Source organism: Marmota monax, unplaced genomic scaffold (assembly GCF_021218885.2).
Source record: "Marmota monax isolate L192 unplaced genomic scaffold, Marmota_monax_Labrador192_F-V1.1 WCK01_AAM20220418_F8-fsc00044, whole genome shotgun sequence".
Taxonomy (NCBI): Eukaryota; Metazoa; Chordata; class Mammalia; order Rodentia; family Sciuridae; genus Marmota; species Marmota monax.
The window spans coordinates 16811276-16825358 of NW_026695198.1; the positions used below are offsets into that span (position 1 = coordinate 16811276).

The 14083-nt window shown below is 39.1% G+C and overlaps 1 pseudogene; it reads left to right on the plus strand.

Annotated features, from left to right (window-relative positions):
• The first annotated feature begins 1555 nt into the window (after positions 1-1555).
• LOC124082098 (L-lactate dehydrogenase A chain-like) lies at positions 1556-2810 on the plus strand (annotated as a pseudogene).
• Positions 2811-14083: the final 11273 nt, after the last annotated feature.

Here is a 14083-nt window from a genome sequence, read left to right on the forward strand (position 1 = left end):
GCATTTGTTTTTTAGGGATTGGCTAGCTTCACTTAGCATGATCTGCTCTAATGCCATCCATTTCCCTGCAAATTCTATGATTTTGTCATTTTTTAATACAGAGTAATACTCCATTGTGTATTAGGGGAGGGGGGATAGTAGAGGATAGGAAAGGCAGCAGAATACAACAGACACTAGTATGGCAACATGTAAATCAATGGATGTGTAACTGATGTGATTCTGCAATCTGTATATGGGGTAAAAATGGGAGTTCATAACCCACTTGAATCAAAGTGTGAAATATGATATATCAAGAACTATGTAATGTTTTGAACAACCAACAATAAAAAATTTAAAAAAAATTAAAAAAAATAAAATTAATGTTAAAAACTTGTGCTAATATTAGATTTAAAAAAAGATTTAAATGGAAGACAATTCTTTAGTAGGAGAAAACAGGGCAAAAGCTCTAGCACATACAAACATATGAACAAGATTGCATCAAAAGCTTCTGAACAACAAAGGAAATGATCCTCAGAGTTGAAGAGTAAACCTATAGAATTGTAGAAAACATTTGTGAACTGTACATCTGTAGGCGGACAATATCCAAAATATATCAGGAATTTCAACAGCTCAAGAATGAGAGAACAAATAACCTGCTTTTTAAAAAATGGTCAAAGGACCTGAACATTTCTCAAAAACAAAACAAAACAAAAAAAAAACCCGTATCAGAGGTACATGAAAAAATGTTCCACATCACTAATTGGTGAGGTTTAGATATGAGGTGTCACTCAAAAGGTGCTGTGAATGCAGGAATATTCAGAGGTGAAGATTGTTAGATTATGAAATCTGTTCCTTAGTCCTTCCCGGTTAGAATGCACCAACTGGGTGGTAACTGTTGGCAGGTGGGCCTGACTGCAGGTTGTCACTGGGGGTGTGCCCTGGGTTTGTCTTCTTTGTGGCCCCCTTTTTCTCTCTCAGCTTCCTGACCCCACCATGAGCTGAGCAGCTTTCCTTTGCTAGAACCTTCCTCAATATGTGCTGCCTCCCCTTGAATCCAGAGTCAACCGTCTATGGACTGAGACTTCTGAAACCATGAACCCCAAATAAATGATGCTCCCTACTCTAAGTTGTCCTTGTTGTATATTTGGTCAGTGACTCATAAGCTAACTCAAACAGAAATTGATTCCAAGTAGGGTCATTGCTGTAAGGTCCCCTCACACCTGTCAGCACGGTTATTTTCAACAAGATGTAAGTGTTGGTGATGATTCGAAGAAAAAGGAATAGCTGTAGATGGGAATGTAAATTAGAGCAACCATTAGGAAAACAGTATGGAGCTTCCTCAAAAAATGGAATTGCCAACTGGCTCAGTGGCACACACCTGTAATCCCAGCAGTACAGGAGGCTAAGGCAGGAGAATTGAAAGTTCAAAGTCAGCCTCAGCAAGGAGAGGCACTAAGAAACTCAGTGAGACCCTATCTCTAAATAAAATACAAAATAGGGCTGGGGATATGGCTTAGTGGTCAGTCGAGGGCCCCACTCAATCCCTGGTACCAAAAAAAAAAAAAAAGAAATTGCTATGCACCCCCATACTAGTCAACATGCTCTTGGTTCCAAGTCCAATATGGTGACTTTCAAGGATGAGCTTGATTCAGCATCTTCTAAAGGAAAAACAAATGCCCAAGAATAAGATTACAATTGTTGGGACTGGTGCTGTTGGCTTGGCCTGTGCCATTAGCTTCTTTATTTTTGTTTTCTTAGTTATACATGACAGTAGAATCTATTTTGATACATTCCTTGCTTGTATAAATATATCTTATTATAAATAGAATCCCAGTATTGTAAATGTACATAATGTTGAGATTTATTGTGGTGTATTCATTAAATGTACAGCCATTAGATTCTTAATGAAGGACTTAGTAAATAAACTTTCTTTTGAAGTCATGGAAAACAAATTGAAGGGAGAGATGACAAATCTTCAATGTCTGCTGACTTTTTCTTAGTCTCTGCTGATATTTGGCAGTCTATCAAGTGACTACAAATTTCAAGCTAGTTATTATCACAATTGGGCATGTCAGCAAAGGAAGAAAGCAGTCTGAATTTGGTTCAGCATAATACAGACATCTTTAAATTCATTATTCCTAATGTTGTAAAACAGTCAAAACTATAAGTTGTTTATTATTTCCAATTCAGTGGATATCTAGCCCTACATATTTGAAAAGTAAGTGTCATTACCCAAAATCCAGGTGATTATAATCTGCATTCAACCCAGTTCCTGGTGAATTGGAGAAAAATGGGGAGTTCATCTATTATACTATCATGGGTGGGTCCTTGGGGAGTATGCATACTCTAGTGTGCTTGTATGGAGTGGAATGAATGTTGCTGGCATTGCACTGAAAATTCTGCACCTGGATTTAGGTGCTGATGCAGCTCAAGAACAGCAGAAAGAGGTTCATCAACAGATGACTGACAGTGTTTAACAGGTGATCAAACTGCAAAGCTATACATCCTGGGCTATCTGGCAGAAACTCAGACATATGCATCCAATTTCCACCATGATTAAGGGTTTCTAACGAAAGAATCATTGTTGTCTTCCTTAGCGTTCCTTGCATCTTGGAACAAAATGAAATCTCAGATAATGTGAAGATGACTGACTCCTGAGGAAGAAGCCCATTTAAAGAGTACAGATGCACCTTGGGAGATCCAAAAGAGCTGAAATTTTAAAGTCTTCTAATGTTATACCACTTCACGGGGCGACAACAGGATGTTAGTTGGAGGTTGTGCATGATATCCTTATGATGTGATCTGTGATTAAAGCAATAATATTAATATGGCCTGGGAGAAACATCAATTTCCTAAAGTTAGAAATAGGAAAGGTTCATAAAACTTTGAGGCTGTATCCTGATGCTGGAGACTACTTGTGTACTCCTAGAGTGGTAAATGTAAAATAGTTCTGCCATCTCTGAGGCACCACTGCCTATGTTGCATATACTCCAGCTGCCCTTCAAACCAGATGTGTGTTTACTGTGCTATATAAGTTCTGCTTCCAAAGACACTTAGCCAAACATTTACCACCCCCACCATCAGTCATCCTGGGATCCAATATACAAATCCAATATTGTATATCTTGTGCATAGCTGTTTATATTGTATTTTGTGTTATATATACATATACATGTGCACATATATACATATATACCTGTGTGTACATATACATATATATACATATACAATCATTAGTATGCATTTCCATATGAAGTAAAAAAGATCTACATATAAACAATGCAACCAACTATCTGAATACTATACCAACTAAAACTCTGAATTAACATTAAGAAGAAAAAAAAAGTCAACATAGAACAACCACATGGTCTAGCAATTCCTCTACTGATTACATATCCAAAGGATAGCAAATAATTACATTGAAGAGATACTAGCATTTCCATGTTCACTGTAATATTATTCACAAGATTTGTGATATGAAATCAGTGTATGTAACTGTCAAAAGACGAATGGATAAAGAAAATGTGGTATATATACACAATGGAAATCCTGTCACTTGGGAAAATGTGGGTGAAGTTGGAGAACATTAAATGAAATTAGGTACAGAGAGATACACCACATAATCTCACTAATAGAATCTAAAAGAGTGGTGGGGGCTAGGGGCTAAGTGGGCAATGTGGAGATTGGGGATGTTGGTCAAAGGATGCTGTTAGGGCTTAGAACATGACACCCTCAAGTATGGTGTGTTGAATACTTCCTGAAGATTGAAAAGCCTCAGATGCAAGTTTCTTACTTTATCTATCCCTCCTTTCCTCCTCCCATCTTTTTCTCCTTGAAGGGAATTGTAACAACCAAAACTCTTCTTCCCCAAGGTAAGCCATAGAATCCAAAACCCCTGTCCCATGCAGTACACCAGGAAACCTAGAAAGGTAACTTTCATCCCTTCTCCCTTGAATACCTTCATACTAAATGGCTCCTGCCCATACCTAGGAGGAAGGAATACAACACAGAGGGTCCAAGAAGAATTGAACAGATATTTCTGGGTTTACCTACACAGTTATTTACCATTAGATCAAAACCTGTTTGTCCATTGACATGCCTACATGGCTGTCCATTCCTCATGGAACCTAAACATAAAAATTGACAACTTTCCCTGGGTCTTTCTTTGTGTTGCCACTATAAGACTCCTGTGTCATGTAAAACTTTGATTAAATAAATTTGTGATCTTTTCCTGCTAACTTGTATTTTGTTATAAATATGCCAGCCTTTACTTTATCATAGAGGAGGAAAAATATCACACCCTTTTATTCCTATAATACAGAATTTCACTTGGGAAGAATAAGTTCAAGAGATCTATCCTGCAACATAGTTAATAACAATGTACTGTGCACTTAAAAATTGCTAAAACTAAATTTTAAGTGTTCACAAAATTGGTAACTATGAGGTATAGCATGTTTAATTTAGCCATTCCACAGCGTCTACATATATCAGAACATCTTATTGTATACCAAAAATGTCTGCAGATGAATAAAAAAATAAACAGTGTGAAGACCAAAAGAAATAAAGAATTAGAATGACACAGTATTTATTCAAAAGAAATGGATTTTGAGTTAAGTTCTCACTATGTTGCCAGGATAACCTCAAACTTCTGGGCTGAAGTGATCCTCCTGTCTCAGCCTCCCAATTTATAAAAAAAAAATTTCAACATGAAACAGTACTACATAATTTTGCATATATGTATAAGCAGTAGGAATATAAAAATAAAGCCAGGAAAGATGCCCAACCCTTGGGTAGTGATTAAGGAAGGTTATGCATTGTTTAACTACCACTTAACTAACTCATATCAATGTCATTATGCTATCTTTTTTGGTTGAAACTTATCTGATAAATCTTTATCCATTAATTTTCAAATAATTTATATCGTTTTGAAAATTGTATGCCTCGTGGTAATAGATTTTATGATAAATATAAATGAATCTGATATATATATTATATGAATTTGATCAGCTCTACTAAATAAAAAGCCAAAGGCCCCCTGGACACCAGACCTTTTCAGCAGGGTGGCCCCAACTACATGGATTCTCTTGTAGCTATTTCAGAAGTCTGCCAGGGACCAAAATGAGAACTAATGATTGTTTCCTCAGGTCAGAGAATACTTTCTCCAGATGCTTTTCATTCCTAGGTTATAATTAGGGAGTGGAATCGCAAAACTCCCACTACATAATGCTTTGAGGTAAGATGCCAATGGGTAAATAGGTAAATAGTATTAGAGAAATCCATTAAAGTCTCAACAACTATGATAGCATACTACAGTGACATAGCCACTTCAATGTTTATAGCTACACAATTCACAATAGCTAAACTGTGGAACCAACCTAGATGCCCTTCAGTAGATGGATAAAGAAAATGTGAGATTATATTATATATATATAATATAATATATAATATAATAATATATATATATATAAAATAATATATAATATAATATATAATATGCCAATACATATGTGTGTGTATATACATATATGTGTATATATATGTGTGTATATACACACACACACTGGAATGTTACTCAGCATTAAAAGAGAATAAACTTATGGCATTTGCAGGTAAATGGATGGAGTTGGAGAATATCATGCTAAGTGAAGAAAGCCAATACCCCAAAACCAAAGGCAGAATGTTCTCTCTGATATGTGGATGCTGATCCATAATGTCAGGGGTTGGTGGGGTGGGATGGAGGAATAGAAACCAGGTGTGAGGATAGGAAAGATGGTGGAATGAGATGAACATCATTACTCTAGGTGCATGTATGACTGCAGATGTGGTATGACTCTACATCATGTACAACAAGAAAAATGAAAAGTTGTGCTCCATTTGTGCACAATGAATTGAAAAGCTTTTTGCTTTCATGTATAACTGATTAGAAGTAATAAAAAATAAATTAAAAAAAGAATTCCAACTATGAATCCAATCATAATATATAATTTGATAGATCAAATCATGTTCTTATACAAACTGTACATATCTTTATAAAGATAAAAAATGATATAGATATAACCTGAAATTTTCTAATCTGATATTTACCACTCAGCACATGTAATGTAGCTCTAAGACTGACTTGATTATGAACTGAGTTTACATCTAATCACAGTTGATAAAGTGCATATATATACATACACACATACATATAACCTTACATATTATTATTCTACTACACCCTTATCTCTCTCTGAGATAACTTACTTCCCAAGAAAAGTGGGCACCAGGTAAAACACATGACTATGGTGTAGTAGACAAATATAAGCCCTTGATGATCTATTTTCAAATCTCAATCCCAAATCCCACCAGGATGCAAAATACCCCCTTTGGCACCACAACAGATGGCTCAGCAGTTCATATGCTTTCTCTTTATTCCTGGGCTTCACAGTCCTCTCAGTTTATAATTCCTCTGCAATACCTAACTCTGATTCATTCCTCAAGCCCAACAATTGGAAGAACCTGGATCTTATAGTGAAAATCAGATGCAATCCTCTCTAATTTGCAATAGTTCTTTTTCTAAATATATACTTCCTAAGAAGCCAATAGCAGGCAGAAGAGAATAAATTTTATTTAGTGTTGCTAAATATTAGTTATACCATCATATTATGAGGTATTATCAAGTTGAAGGTGATGTAGAATAGCTATTTAAAATACAGTTTCTAGGAGAAGGAAGATGGCGGCGAGGGGAGTGCATTGCCCCTGTGTGCCGCGTCACTGTGTGGGAGAATGACGAGTCAGGATGGCTAAAGGCTATCTTGTTAGGAATTTCCAGCAATAGTGGGGTGCTCCGGAACCTGGAGGAAGGATTTCCATCGCACGAGGATCGGCTACGGGGGCTCAAACGCGAGAGATTTATCTGCACGGAGGGTCACACTGCTTATTCAGCAAATCACCCCGCTGATAGAGTCTGCGGCGCGCGCTGGGAAACGAGGAGATAGCGATGCAGGGATACAGCGCTGCAGTTTCTGCGGGCTTCTGCCAGCTGTGCCAGCACTGTACTCAGTGCTGAATTCTGGGTTCGAGACAGGGGAAGGAAGCGGTCCGATTAGGTTCTCCACACCGGTCAGACCACAGAGGAGGCCAGCGGCCACCATCTTGGAGAGCTGACGTCACCATCCCCGTTTTCGACTGATCGCAGCTCATTCAGCCATAGAACAGGTAATTTCAGGCTGCCATTCGCCTGCGGCTTGCAGACAAATTACTCAGGCTCAGTGCTAAATAACCCTCGGAAACTGCTTCTTGGAGCCTGCTCTTATCAGAGCATACACCGAGCACGGAGCGGCCGAGTTCCAGCTCCCGGAACTGCTCTGGCCCAGGGCTGAGGAGCCCGCGGAAGCTGCTTCTCGGTCCGGGTCCTGCTGAATACTGTGGAGGTAAATACCAACCGAGCCTTCGTGGGCAGTGGCAACAGGACTGAGACGGGGCCTGTGAGGGCCAGTCAGGACTCACCCGTTGCTTTGGTCACCCGGCAAAGGGAACGAAATGCTGCCATTCGCATAGGATACCAACATGGCAGAGATCTGATGTCATCAGAAAGCGGCGGAGGAGAGAACTTCATTAATACCAGCGGCGACAGAAACAGTTGGTCTCCGGGTAGGGAAGGCGAGTCACAGACACTCGAGTGTCTCTCGCTTTGTCGTCGAGCCAGAGGGGAGGAGCGGGCCCAGCGGCTTGCCGGCGTGGTGGTCGTGTGACCCCAATTGGAGAGGGGGCAGAGCGGAGCCACCACCCGCGCCTGCAAGGTGGGCAGACCTGCAACCAACCTGCAGATCAGGCCCAGCGGTCCGCGGGCATGGTAGGAGGGGCAGGGCAGAGCCGCCGCCCGCGCCTGCAAGGTAGGCAGACCTGCGACAGACTGACGGATCAGGCCCAGCGGCCTGCCAGCGTGGTACACACGTCACCCCAATTGGAGTAGGGGCAGAGCAGAGCCGCCACCCGTGCCCGAAAGGTGGGCAGACCTGCGACCGACCAGCGGGACAGGCCCAGTGGCCTGCCGGTGCGACAGACACGTCACCCCATTTGGAGTAGGGGCAGAGCAGAGCTGCCGCCCGCGCCCGGAACAGGCCCAGTGGCCGGCGGGTGTGGTAGACAAGTCACACTAATTGGAGGGGGGGCAGAGCAGAGCTGCCGCCCATGCCTGCAGGGTAGGCAGACCTGCAACCGACCAGAAAAACAGGCCCAGGGTCCTCGGGCGTGGTAGACACCTCACACCAATTGGAGGAGGGGCAGAGCAGAGCCGCTGCCCGCGCCTGCAAGGTAGGCAGACCGCCACCCGACCCTGCAAGGGAGACTTTTGAACTATACAAGAGCAATATAAATATATAGGGGGAAAAATTTTCAAAAACACAACAGTTTCACCAAGCAGAAAGAAACGCAAGCAGTATGAAAAGACAAGGAAAGAAAGGACCACAAGCAATGCAGGTCAACTCAACTTTAGAAGAGGTAACAGCTGCAGCAGATGGAATGTCAGATAAACAATTCAGGATATACATGCTTCAGATGATCTGGAGTCTCAAGGAAGACATCAGACAGCAAAATCAGACAATGAAAGATCACTTCAACAATGAATTACATAAACAAATCCAAGAAGCAAAAGATCAACTATACAGGGAGATAGAGGTTATAAAAAACAAACAAACAGAAATCCTAGAAATGCAGGAAGCAATAAGCCAACTTAAAAACTCAATTGAGAATACTACCAGCAGAGTAGAACACTTAGAAGACAGAACATCAGACAATGAAGATAAAGTATTTCAACTGGAAAAGAACATAGACAGCTCAGCAAGACTGTTAAGAAACCATGAGCAGAACATCCAAGAAATATGGGATAACATTAAGAGACCAAATTTAAGAGTCATTGGGATACAGGAAGGGACAGAGCTCCAAACCAAAGGAATGAGCAGTCTATTCAATGAAATAATACGAGAAAACTTCCCAGACTTGAAGAATGAGACAGAATCATAAGAGACCCACACCTAGACACATTATAATGAAGATGCCCAACATACAGAATAAGGAGAGAATTTTAAAAGCTACAAGAGAAAGGAAGCAGATCACATTTAGGGGTAAGCCAATCAGGATAACAGCTGATCTTTCAACACAGACTCTGAAAGCTAGAAGACCCTGGAATAACATATTTCAAACACTGAAAGAAAATGGGTTCCAACCAAGAATTGTGTATCCAGCGAAATTAAGCTTCAGGATGGAAGATGAAATTAAAACCTTCCACGATAAACAAAAGTTAAAAGAATTTGCAGCTAGAAAACCATCTCTTCAAAACATCCTCGGCAAAACATTACAGGAAGAGGAAATGGAAAATAACAATGAAAACCAACAGTGGGAGGTAGGACAGTAAAGGGGGGGAAAATAATCAAAGAGGAAAACAAACCATGTTTAGTAACAGAAATAAACAAATATGGCTGGAAGAACAACCCATATCTCAATAATAACCCTAAATGTTAATGGCTTAAACTCACCAATTAAGAGACACAGGCTAGTAGAATGGATCACAAAATAAGACCCAACAATATGCTGCCTACAGGAGACGCATTTGATAGGAAAAGACATACATAGGCTGAAGGTGAAAGGTTGGGAAAAATCATATCACTCATATGGACTTCGGAAACAAGCAGGAGTGTCCATACTCATATCAAATAAAATAGATTTCAAGCCAAAGTTAATCAAAAGGGATAAAGAGGGACACTACATACTGCTCAAGGGAAGCATACACCAACAAGACATAACAATCACACATATATATGCCCCAAACAATGGTGCAGCTATGTTCATCAAACAAACTCTTCTCAAGTTCAAGAGTCTAATAGACCACCATACAATAATCATGGGAGACTTCAACACACCTCTCTCGCCACTGGACAGATCTTCCAAACAAAAGTTGAATAAGGAAACTATAGAACTCAATAACACAATTAATAACCTAGACTTAATTGACATATATAGAATATGCCACCCAACATCAAGCAGTTACACTTTTTTCTCAGCAGCACATGGATCCTTCTCAAAAATAGATCATATATTATGTCACAGGGCAACTCTTAGACAATATAAAGGAGTAGAGATAATACCATGCATCTTATCAGATCATAATGGAATGAAACTGAAAATCAATGATAAAAGAAGGAAGGAAAAAGCATACATCACTTGGAGAATGAACAATAGGTTACTGAATGATCAATGGGTTATAGAAGACATCAAGGAGGAAATTAAAAAATTCTTAGAGATAAATGAAAACACAGACACAACATATCGGAATCTATGGGACACATTGAAAGCAGTTCTAAGAGGAAAATTCATTGCTTGGAGTTCATTCCTTAAAAAAAGAAAAAAACCAACAAATAAATGATCTCATACTTCATCTCAAAATCCTAGAAAAAGAAGAGCAAAACAACAGCAAAAGAAGTAGAAGGCAAGAAATAATGAAAATCAGAGCTGAAATTAATGAAATCGAAAAAAAAGAAACAATTGAAAAAATTGACAAAACTAAAAGTTGGTTCTTTGAAAAAATAAACAAAATCGACAGACCCTTAGCCATGCTAGTGAAGAGAAGAAGAGAGAGAACTCAAATTACTAGCATACGGGATGAAAAAGGCAATATCACAACAGACACTTCAGAAATACAGAAGATAATCAAAAATTATTTTGAATCCTTATACTCCAATAAATTAGAAGATAGTGAAGGCATAGATAAATTTCTTAAGTCATATGATCTGCCCAGATTGAGTCAGGAGGATATAGACAACCTAAACAGACCAATATCAATTGAGGAAATAGAAGAAACCATCAAAAGACTACCAACTAAGAAAAGCCCAGGACCGGATGGGTATACAGCAGAGTTTTACAAAACCTTTAAAGAGGAACTAATACCAATACTTTTCAAGCTACTTCAGGAAATAGAAAAAGAGGGAGAACTTCCAAATTCATTCTACGAGGCCAACATCACCCTGATACCTAAACCAGACAAAGACACTTCAAAGAAAGAAAACTACAGACCAATATCTCTAATGAACCTAGATGCAAAAATCCTCAATAAAATTCTGGCGAATCGGATACAAAAACATATCAAAAAAATTGTGCACCATGATCAAGTAGGGTTCATCCCTGGGATGCAAGGCTGGTTCAATATACGGAAATCAATAAATGTTATTCACCACATCAATAGACTTAAAAATAAGAACCATATGATCATCTCGATAGATGTGGAAAAAGCATTCGACAAAGTACAGCATCCCTTTATATTCAAAACTCTAGAAAAACTAGGGATAACAGGAACATACCTCAATATTGTAAAAGCAATCTATGCTAAGCCTCAGGCTAGCATCATTCTGAATGGAGAAAAATTGAAGGCATTCCCTCTAAAATCTGGAACAAGACAGGGATGCCCTCTCTCACCACTTCTGTTCAACATAGTTCTTGAAACACTGGCCAGAGCAATTAGACAGACGAAAGAAATTAAAGGCATAAAAGTAGGAAAAGAAGAACTTAAATTATCACTATTTGCAGGTGACATGATTCTATACCTAGCAGACCCAAAAGGGTCTACAAAGAAACTATTAGAGCTAATAAATGAATTCAGCAAAGTGGCAGGATATAAAATCAACACGCATAAATCAAAGGCATTCCTGTATATCAGCGACAAATCCTCTGAAATGGAAATGAGGACAACCACTCCATTCACAATATCTTCAAAAAAAAAATAAAATATTTGGGAATCAACCTAACAAAAGAGGTGAAAGACTTATACAATGAAAACTACAGAACCCTAAAGAGAGAAATAGAAGAAGATCTTAGAAGATGGAAAAATATACCCTGTTCATGGATAGGCAGAACTAACATCATCAAAATGGCGATATTACCTAAAGTTCTCTATAGGTTTAATGCAATGCCAATCAAAATCCCAACGGCATTTCTTGTAGAAATAGAGAAAGCAATCATGAAATTTATATGGAAAAATAAAAGACCCAGAATAGCAAAAGCAATGCTAAGCAGGAAGTGTGAATCAGGCAGTATAGCGATACCAGACTTCAAACTATACTACAGAGCAATAGTAACAAAAACAGCATGGTACTGGTACCAAAACAGGCGGGTGGACCAATGGTACAGAATAGAGGACACAGAAACCAATCCACAAAACTACAACTATCTTATATTTGATAAAGGGGCTAAAAGCATGCAATGGAGGAAGGATAGCATCTTCAACAAATGGTGCTGGGAAAACTGGAAATCCATATGCAACAAAATGAAACTGAATCCCTTTCTCTCGCCATGCACAAAAGTGAATTCAAAATGGATCAAGGAGCTTGATATCAAATCAGATACACGCCGTCTGATAGAAGAAAAAGTTGGCTACGATCTACATACTGTGGGGTCAGGCTCCAAATTCCTCAATAGGACACCCATAGCACAAAAGTTAACAACTAGAATCAACAAATGGGACTTACTCAAACTAAAAAGTTTTTTCTCAGCAAAAGAAACAATAAAAGAGGTAAATAGGGAGCCTACATCCTGGGAACAAATCTTTACTCCTCACACTTCAGATAGAGCCCTAATATCCAGAGTATACAAAGAACTCAATAAATTAGACAATAAGATAACAAACAACCCAATCAACAAATGGGCCAAGGACCTGAACAGACACTTCTCAGAGGAGGACATACAATCAATCAACAAGTACATGAAAAAATGCTCACCATCTCTAGCAGTCAGAGAAATGCAAATCAAAACCACCCTAAGATACCATCTCACTCCAGTAAGATTGGCAGCCATTATGAAGTCAAACAACAACAAGTGCTGGCGAGGGTATGGGGAAAAGGGTACACTTGTACATTGCTGGTGGGACTGCAAATTGGTGCAGCCAATTTGGAAAGCAGTATGGAGATTTCTTGGAAAGCTGGGAATGGAGCCACCATTTGACCCAGCTATTCCCCTTCTCGGTCTATTCCCTAAAGACCTAAAAAGAGCATGCTACAGGGACACTGCTACATCGATGTTCATAGCAGCACAATTCACAATAGCAAGACTGTGGAACCAACCTAGATGCCCTTCAATAGATGAATGGATAAAAAAAATGTGGCATTTATACACAATCTAGTATTACTCTGCATTAAAAAATGACAAAATCATAGAATTTGCAGGGAAATGGATGGCATTAGAGCAGATTATGCTAAGTGAAGCTAGCCAATCCCTAAAAAACAAATGCCAAATGTCTTCTTTGATATAAGGAGTGTAACTAAGAACAGAGTAGGGACGAAGAGCATGAGAAGAAGATTAACATTAAACAGGGATGAGAGGTGGGAGGGAAAGGGAGAAAGAAGGGAAATTGCATGGAAATGGAAGGAGACCCTCAGGGTTATACAAAAGTACATACAAGAGGAAGTGAGGGGAAAGGGAAAAATAATACAAGGGGGAGAAATGAATGACAGTAGAGGGGGTAGAGAGAGAAGAGGTGAGGGGAGGGGAGGGGGGATAGTAGAGGATAGGAAAGGCAGCAGAACACAACAGACACTAGTATGGCAATATGTAAATCAATGGATGTGTAACTGATGTGATTCTGCAATCTGTATATGGGGTAAAATGGGAGTTCATAACCCACTTGAATCAAAGTGTGAAATATGATATATCAAGAACTATGTAATGTTTTGAACAACCATCAATAAAAAATTAAAAAAAAAAATAAAATACAGTTTCTAGAAATAGTCTTCGTGTGTTCTGGTCCTGGTTCCATTTACTAGCCAAGTTAAGTTGCCCTTAGTAAAATGGGATAATTTTAAGCACTGAATTCCAAGGACTTTTGTAAGGATTAAATAATGCAAATGAAATATCTGGTACATAGGAAATACTTAATACATGTTAACTACCATTGGTTAATATATGAAGAGACGGAAGCTAAGAAAGTTTAAAGTTATTCAATCCTCCCTGAGGTACTACGCTAATAAATGATAAAGACCGAAGTGAAAAACAGGCCAATGTGACCCACATACCTTTTGGGGAGTTCTCAGACTTTTAGATTTTGTACTCATACCAGTAGGTGAAAAGCATATGCACTACTG